Here is a 9,300-nt window from a genome sequence, read left to right as displayed (position 1 = left end):
GAGTTTTTAAAGTGACTCTCAGGAACAAATCAAGGAAGATGGCCTGCCTCTCTTTCCATAAAGGCACTTCTTCCAAAGTCGATACCTTGAGAGTACTGCATACCCACTTATGTTCCTCTTGCCCTCTCCCCACTCCCCATTTTTGTTTTCTTAGGTAGCATAAGTTGGTGAACTTCAGCTTCTCCTGCCTTAGTCTTCTCAGTTCTAGAATTACAACATGTGCTATCATGCCTTGCTGCTTTCTTCCTTTTGATACTTAAGAAGGCGGAGTGATATTACTTGGGGTTTACTGGATTGGTCTGTCTAGGGACTCTGGGGTTTTAGAGACTTTTTCTGTTACTGGGTTTGGACCTTGGACAGCTAGGCATGTGTGACTTTGTCTTTTGTCCTGAGGCTATTGTAATCTTTATTGGTAAAACCTGGGCTATTTTTCGTCTGTATTTTTCTCAGTTTTGAGCTACATCTAATTGAACACTGGATAGTTAATCAGTTTAGATAAGAGCTCATTTTAGTTTCATGTGATAGAGTTTAAAAAACAAAACTTCATGTTGTATCACTTATTGCCCTATCAAGTTGTTATATCATTAAAAGTGTATTTTTTTGTTGTTTGGCAAGTGCTGACAAGTGAGCCATACCTCAGCCCATATTTAATGCTCCTTATTTTGCTAGATTCTTAAAATATTTTAGAAGACCTGTTTTCTTTCCTTTTAGAGACAACAAAACCTTTATAAATTCTGTGCTAGGTACTTCATACTGTCTACCTACCCCTCCCTCGCTCTGTTTTTTTTTTTTTTTTTTTGAGTCACAAAAGTATATAGAAAGGCAAGAGATTATACACATTACATGAGAGCTTTGGATTATTTGCCTAGTCTGGTTAACAACAGTTAATTTACATTTCATTTTTTCCATAAGAAGCTGTATATTCAGCATTCATGCTATATTATATTCTAAAGCTGATCTTTGATGGTTCCTAACACATTTAGTAGGTGTTCTTCTTGCTCCTGTTACTGAAGTAACTAGTTTAAACCATGTCTGCTCTATACATGATTCTTAACGGTGGTAATGATTTATAATAGTAGTTGATATATATTGTTTATCCTGTGCTAGGCACTATTCCAAATTCATGGGAGGCTAAAAGGCAATGCATTGCGTAAGATAAATTCAGTATTAGTTGCTTTATTGTCACTGATAATGCTTCTTAACTTTTATAGTAATAACTACTGATAGTATTCCCATTTTGTAATGAAAGTGAGGCACGATAAAATTTCCAAAATCATACATTTAGCAGTTACTGAGTATTATTCTCAAGCATACCAGAATTCAGAATTATTGCTAAAAGCCAAGACATTTGACTCTGGTTAGCCTTTGTGAGCAATACTTTGTTCAAGAACCAACATAGGGGCTAGGAGTGGCAGTACATGCCTTCGCTCTCAGCACTCTGGAGGCAGAAGCAAGAGAATCTCCAGCCTCATCTGCATAGGCCAGCCAAGGCTACATAGTGAATTAAAAAAAGGCAAAAAGAAAACAAACAGAAAAACACGAGCCACTAGATATTGGTACTCCAGGAATCCTTATTATGTTTAAGAAATAGATCTTTAGTTAAGGAAGACTTCTTTTTTAAGACTTAAAAATAAGCATAATCAGAATTATTGTAAAATACAGTACAGTAAAGCAATCTGAAGAGGGGCATCTTATGCAGCATTGCTTTGAACATACCTTGGCAGATAGAAGATAATTAAAAATTATACTGTTAACATATTTTTATAAAAAATGGTTTTGACACAAGGAGGAAAGCTACAACGGAGCTGTCAGACTTAGTTGTTCTTGTGTCTGTGGAAATGCCTCTTGTGGGACTGGACACTGGTAATTGAGCCTTTGGAGCCATTGTCCTAATGAAGTACACTAAGGGCTCCCTGCTTTACAGAAGCAGAGCAGATCAAGTTCACCCTTGCTTAAGTCTTGACGGCTATAGAACCCTGTAACTGGAAGGAGAGCCTTTCTATGCACACATTATGCTTCATCATTATTTTCACTTGGGTCTTTTTATGATTGCTTTTGGTTATTTCAGGTTTTGTAGCAATGTTATCTAGGCTCTCTACAATTTCATTTTTCCCCCTCTAGCAACCAAATAACATGGAAAAAGTCATGGGCAGGGAAGTCAAAAGGCCAGTGTCAAAACAGTGAAGCATTTTTAGTTTTGTTTTCCCCCATGAAACCTTGTTGACTTTTGTTTGGATCATGTTGGGAAGTAGTTGAGAGAAGTAAAATTTTGATCCTTGATGCATTCATATAGTCAAGTTACTGCCGTGCAGTGCGAAGAATAGGGATACGCATAGGGAGCATGGCCTGGAGGCACTGGCTCTGTTTATACAGAGCTCTGTCATTTTGGGCAAGCTACCATGTCCCCTTGGACAGATATTTTAAATTAAAGCAAAGAATGTGGTTAAAAGATACTAAACAACATATTCCCTTAAAGTCTACCTGCTAGTTTTTAAGTTTATGTCTAGTTTCTCAACTGATATGTGTTTCCTATTGGATAGTTCCTGTATGATTTTATGTGTGCTTATATAGTTTAAAATTTTCATTGCTGTTGGTTGATATTTATAGGATTTTCCCCCTTTCCTTCTAATGTAAATGTCTGACTAGTAGACAAATGATTTTTACATTCTCACAGGCACATGGGGGCATAAATATCTCCTTGTCTCCTTCCCTCCTTCCTTTTTCTCTTCTTCCCTCCCTCCTCCACCCCTCTTTTTGTGACTGGTTTCATAGAGCCCAGGCTGCTCTCAGCCTCAGCAAGTGTAGCCAGATGTCTTTGAACTGATGGCTACTGCTTCTCTCTCCCAAGTCCTACGATCACAGGTATGTGTTGCTGTACTTGACTATGAGTGTATTTTGAATGCACTTGTCTTGATTTAGATTTTATGTGATTTTCATGAACTGATCACAACAGGAACTAGAATAGACAAGTGGAAAATTTATGTGTGTATCTGTGTGGGTGCTGTAAAATATTTATGCATTTATAAATTGTTTGATGGGGAAAGTACTTATTTTTAGAAATGGTAGTTTGATAGGTTCATTATTGAAATAACACAGTTACTCTGTCCATTAATTGGTAGCCCTTAAACTTAGCCTTTTCTGTTGCTGTGCTTCTAGAGGAGTGCTGTAATTCCTGTTAGACAGTTAAGATAGAGGCTGCACTTAGAAATGTTAAATGAGTACAGTGTTTGCTCATGCCTTATGCAAACACTTTAAAGGCTGTATTGAAAGTCTCATAAGCACCTTTCCTGGCCTCTATAATTAGAGCCAACAATGTGAATTTTAACCCCATTATGTAAGCTCAGAGAATAGTTCATATTTTAATTTCTTATATACAGAATCTATTTCAATAATAATTCCCTGCTTAAAAAGAAATTTTAAATTAGGACACATATCTTTTTTGGATTAAGACAATTAAAAACATAATAGTTTATTCTTCTGGCATTTATTTCCATATGCTTATATTGAGTTTTTCTAATTCTATTTTAAACACAGTCTTTTCTTTTAAAGCCACTGAGTTTTATCTGGTATTCTTTCCTACTTATTTATGTATTATAACAAGGGATTAGTATGTATTTACTGAAATAATTGAGAGCTAAACTTTCACTAACGTTTTAGCAGTATGGCTATTTGCCAGTTCTAAAGTTGAAGAAAAAAGAACAAACCTTAGCTATGACTGCCTAGGTAATGTCTCTGTTGTAAAACTCTATTGTAAGCAGTCTTACTTTGTCCCTATTTACTGTCAGTATCCTTGCCTATTCCCTAAAAGAAAGAATAAAAATGAAGGTTACTTCATGTACTCACCAGTTCTGTTGTGGGGTCAGCCTACCAAGGTAGGTCTCAATGAAGTTAGTAATCTTGTTTATTTGATCAGGTGGTTTTAACCTGCAGTGTAGTTTGTAGGTTCTCTTCTTAGACTGGCTTTGCAGCTTACATTCCTGTGTTTATAATGTCGTGAGGGCTGGTTTCAGCTGAAGCTGATGTGATTGGTCACTTAGTCTGCAGGGGGGCCAATTAGCTTTGATCATGTGGAAAAGAATGCTGGTTTGTTAGGAGGTCTTTCTTTACCCAACACAAACCTTAACAACTCTGGAGAAAGCCTCCAGAACTGAAGTGGAGAAGGGGTGCATTTTTTCTCTAATCAGGACCGGTTTTTAGTAAGTTTGCATAATCTTATTTAAGAGTTTATTTGAAAGTTCAAAGGGATAAAATTCCCTGCAAGATTTCCTTTCAGCCCTCTCTCCTTATATTGCCTGTTAAAGTGTGAGGTATCTCTTTCAGTAATCTTTTTTCCACCATTTCTTGAGGGGAGATTTAGTTGGGTAAGGATGTTTAGGCATAATTGATGAGTTGATTTTTTTTTTAACTTTCTTATCAGATCTCACCTCATCAGCATGACTCCAATTAGTTTCCATACAAGTAGGTATAGATCATTTAATTACCTAAACAGTGCACACATCCTCCTTCCTCCTTCCTAATTGCAAGGGAACAGACTTTGGTTTTTGCTTGTTTTCAAGTTGTATAGTAAATGGAATATGATTGTTTGATGCCTTGTACTTTTCTTTACAGCACCCTGGTGAAAGGAGGAAGGGGTTTTCTTAAGGCTTGCTTTAGTGATCCTTAGCGGGATTTCTTTCTTTCTTTCTTTCTTTCTTTCTTTCTTTCTTTCTTTCTTTCTTTCTTTCTTTCTTTCTTTCTTTCTTTCTTTCTTTCTTTCTGGTATGTGTGATGAAGTAGAATGAAACTGTTCATGGTACAGGAACTGTAGCTCAGTACTGAAATTGCATTTACCTGAAAAATGTCAGCAATCCAGGTTGTAACAGCCTCCACATGAGCTGAAAGTATGGCCTTGTGTAATACCTAGTGAGCAGTATTTTCTCCTCCTCTGTTAGCTGCCAATTTAAAAACTTTGATAAAATGTTACACATAAGAGGATCTGGGAAACAAAGACACTGCTTGTTTGAAGTAAAAGCTTGGGAAGGCCTGCTGGGAAAGTTATGAATGTAGACCAATCTAATGCTACTTAGGAAGGGAAATCCGACTTTGTGGATTTCTCTCCTGCCCTTCACAATTTAAAAAATACATTAATTCCTTCTTTGTTTTATTAATGCCAGGCATTTCTATACAAGTTTAGGCATAGCCCTAGTAACTTTGACCACCAGAACCAGGGAAATTAATCAAGGTGAGATTCACATGTAAGATTTATTCCCTGCATTTGTTAGTAGGAACATATTGGGTCATTTTTCAGCTATCTGATTGAGGAAAACACCTAACTGAAGCAATAGAAACACTAGAGAAAGTAGTGGGTCATTCTTCCCCAAAAAAGCAGGGCATTAGCATATCTGCCACTATCTTGAAGACAGAAAAGAATGTCATTCAATTTAGGAAACCTCTCCCACCTTAAATAAAAAAAATTTTTTTGACTCTATAGTCTACTGTGCCTTCAACTTATGATTTCCTTGCCTCAGCCTCACAAGTACTGAGATTATAGACATGTACCACTGTGCCCGACAGACTTTTCAATAATATACTCTAGTTTAGATTGTATTGACACAAAGATGATAGAGTAAGTTAATCAGTGTCTTTACTAGGTGTGGTGGCTCATAGCGGTAATGTCAGCTATTGGTCAGCTGAGGCAGTAGGATTGCTGCGAGTTTGAAGCCAGCCTCAGCTACACACTGACACCCACACATACACACACGAACATGTACCCACACGTTGACTTATACGAAGTAGTTTTCTGATTCTGGGATACTTCCAACTTGGGATCCTGCCGTGGACAGTGACCACTGATGGCTGACTTTAGAAGTGAGACTTTGACTTTGGGGAGCTCAGTATTTTAATGTCACTCAAGTATCTAAATCATTGGAAGATGGTACTGTCAGCTTGGCTGAGGTGACATTGGTTATGGCATATGAGATATGCCACCTTCACCTTAAAAGACATAGTAGGTATGTCACAGTAAGGTAATTGGAGTAGGATCTAAAGGATCTCTTTGTATGAACATAAATGTTACTGTTCCATTGATTTTTTTTTTTTTGGTTAAGAGTTGTAATGATTATGTCTAGTGTCACAAACAAGTAAATTAGTCTTTATTAGATCCAAATCTCTGTCCCTAAAGGTACTGTTTCCTATTTTAGCTGAAGTAGCTTAGTAAATAGTCTACAAATACACTACAGTTTTCTTTAAAATGACAAAGGATTTGTTGGAGTGCAGTATTTTGCCTACTCTTGTATCTGGTCTGTCTGACTGATTGCATGTATTCTTAACTTATATAATTATGTTAAAGATACCTAGACTCCAGTTTTGCATGGTGAAAGTTGACAGGCAGCTTCTGGGTGTGCTGTCAGCACACTGAGCGTGAGAGCTCTGGGGATGGGGACATATGCCCATTGTTTGAGGTACTTTCTCAGAGACATTCTTACATACTGCAGCTCCCCTAGTCGTCCAGCCAGAAGGCGCTGAGCTTTCAGGACTGTGCTCACCAGCTGAGCAGAGATTAGGCTGCAAAAGTTTAGAGACTTCTAGAGTAGACTTTAAACTCCTATTTTCACCTTTCTGAAATTATGTTTATAAGTAACTATTGAGAACAAGAGGAAGTAAGTGTCTATACTTGCATGGATTCCCTTTCACTACTTAATAGAGAAATACAAAGTTAATTGCTACAAAAATTTGCACATAAACAAGCTTCAAAAGTCTGTCCCATAATTCCGCTTTTGCTTTTGGAGTTTGGGTACTTGTAAGCTCCAAGTTTCACAGCTGTAGATTTTGTTGGCTGAATGCCTCTGTGCTCCATCTGAAGTTTTCCATAAACACCATTTTTGGCTGTGAGTCAAACATGCACACAGGTGCCCTTTTACCACTCCTTCTCCTTAGGAAGTCCACCCAGAAGACCAGGCAGAAGTCAGCACTCAGTTTTCATTTAATTTGTAGATGACTCCTATTCTGCCTTGCTATGTTAAGGGAGAAACAAGTATGTACTGTCATTGGGGGATACTACTTGTACATAATATAGTACATATGTATTTAACAGCTTTTATATGCCTTAAATGACCATGATAAGAGCATAAAATATTCTGTAGGTAATATTATTTTCTGATACAGCAGCTCTATTTCCTATATTGAGCAGGAAAAAAATGAGTTTTCTTTCTCTTTCTTATATTTACCTTTTGAAGATCTTAGACAGCATTAAGATTCTGCAAGCCTTAGACCATTTTTCCTGAAAAACAAAGTATCCTTGGTCACAGCATACTTCCAGTGTAAGGATTCTCAGCCCCAAGCTCACCCTTGATTGTAGCTTGGGAATAGCTGCTTTATCTAGTCTCTTTTTCCAGTGACTGCCTTCCTCAGATATTCCAGGCAGTTTTTAGGTGTGTACCAGCAGACAGCAAACATGAGGGCTGTAGGGGTGGGGGCATATTCCTATTCCCTGAGATATTTTTAAAAAGAAAATTCTGATCTGTGTCTTTCTATTCGCTCTCTAGCCAGGAACTGTACAGTTTATAGACATGCATTTACAGAGTATATTAGAGTATATTAGAGTTAGATTCACTTTTAAATCATCTTCTTTATAAATTGAATTTTAAAAAGTTACCAGAGTTGTTCTTTACTCAACTTTGTCACTGTTCTGATGTATTACAGAGAAAAGAGTTTGAGTTTGAGTGCTGGGAAGGGCCCATGTGGGTGGCCCTCATTGTAGCTCTAGCCACCATAGAACACTTCAATTATTAGACACAAAAAGAGCATAAGATAGCATCTTTTAAACTGTCTGTGAATAACATTGATGTTTGTCATTTAAGTTTCATCAAGAATACACAAATCTACCAGGCGTGGTGGCACATGCCATTTATCCAGCACTTGGAAGGCAGAAGCAGGCAGATCTTTGTCCTGAAAATTAAAACAAAAAGAGCACACAAATCTATATTACTTTAAAACTAGATTATACAAGTGAACCTCTTCGTCATTTCTACTTGTTGACCAAAACTTATACAACAGATACCTACTAATTAGAAAGAATTCCAAACTATTAGAATAGTTCTTCATTCAATGCCATTTTTAGCTATTAGAGAAATTGGAAATATATTTTTTATATTGTTTGAAGCCACAGTTCTTAAATTAATTTCTAGAACAAAACTTTTCTATTGGAGAAGTTGACCAATTATTTTCAGAAATATTTTTCAGAAATAAATATTCTGAAATTAATTTAGTAGAAATATTGAAATAAATGTAGTTTCTGCCTATGGATGTTTACATCTCCTAAGTTTTACCAACTGTCGTCCTTTTGGAGCTTGGCAGGCTTAAATCCTAGATCTTCCTTTTCCTGCTTCAGTTTTACTAGAATTTCCGGCTGCTTTTAATGTGCATAGTTGTGAGTAACCCACTGAGAGTAATGTAGTAGAGATGGGTTAGGAGGTTGCAGGCTTAGGTTCTATTTCTGATTCATGACTCAGCTATGTGATCTTGGGAAACCACCCACAGGTATCCCTTTCCGCACAGGAACAATAGAGATGGTGAGGTTTAACTTAATCTCCTGTGGTTATTAAGACGATCAGGTGAACTATATCAGGACATTGTATCAACTATAATGTATCAGGTCCTTTATTTCCATGTGCATCCCTGGTCTGTGGTCTAGAGAGCAGACACTGTGTTCAAGTCTGTCTTTGTAATCCTACTTGTGTAATTGTGTCTGTGTATGGAAGAGACATCCTGTTATCTTTTACTCTAGGTTTGAGTAAAACAGTCAAATAGCAAAGTAATACCATTTCTTTGGGAAAATATATGATAGTGAGCTGAATATGATGTGTAGCCAAAGAAACATATCTCTTTGCTTGCTAAAATTTGTGTATAAGAATGCTCATAAATGTACAGTTCATAATAACAAAAAGCAAGAAACAACCTAAATGTCAACAATTCAAGAGCAATACATTGAAACTGTTCATACTGTGAAATCTTGTATACCAGTGTAAAAATATTTTTCAGGGGTATATTAATATTCCATTTATATCAAGAAGTTCAGTGAGTATGGTATTTGCTGTACAAGCCTGATAACTTAAATTTAATCTCTGGAATCCATGTAAAGATAAGAGAACTAGCCTCACCAAGTTCTCTGTCTTTTCACATGTGGATTTTGGTGTGTATGCACCCAACACCCCAAATAAAACTCCTTAAAATCTATCTATCTATCTATCTATCTATCTATCTATCTATCTATCTATCTATCTATCTATCTATCTATCTATCTATCTATCTATCTTCCCAGTC

At 36.7% G+C, this 9,300-nt stretch overlaps 2 protein-coding genes across 5 annotated transcripts in view; one reads left to right on the top strand and one right to left on the bottom strand.

The window, feature by feature from the left end:
* The window catches only part of Kcnj13 (potassium voltage-gated channel subfamily J member 13), a 10,820-nt gene extending 6,864 nt beyond the window's left edge, over positions 1-3,956 (bottom strand). The window contains exon 1 of the mRNA XM_005361739.2: positions 3,844-3,956. The gene's annotated coding sequence lies outside the window, so the exon portion shown is untranslated. The remainder of the gene's footprint in view (positions 1-3,843) is intronic.
* Positions 1-9,300, top strand: part of Gigyf2 (GRB10 interacting GYF protein 2) — a 140,087-nt gene that overhangs the window by 70,803 nt on the left and 59,984 nt on the right. The gene's annotated exons all lie outside the window — the stretch shown is intronic.

This window comes from Microtus ochrogaster, linkage group LG4 (assembly GCF_000317375.1).
Source record: "Microtus ochrogaster isolate Prairie Vole_2 linkage group LG4, MicOch1.0, whole genome shotgun sequence".
Lineage (NCBI taxonomy): Eukaryota > Metazoa > Chordata > Mammalia > Rodentia > Cricetidae > Microtus > Microtus ochrogaster.
The sequence above is the reverse complement of the archived record's forward strand: the minus strand, read 5'-3'. Positions and strand labels throughout refer to the sequence as shown.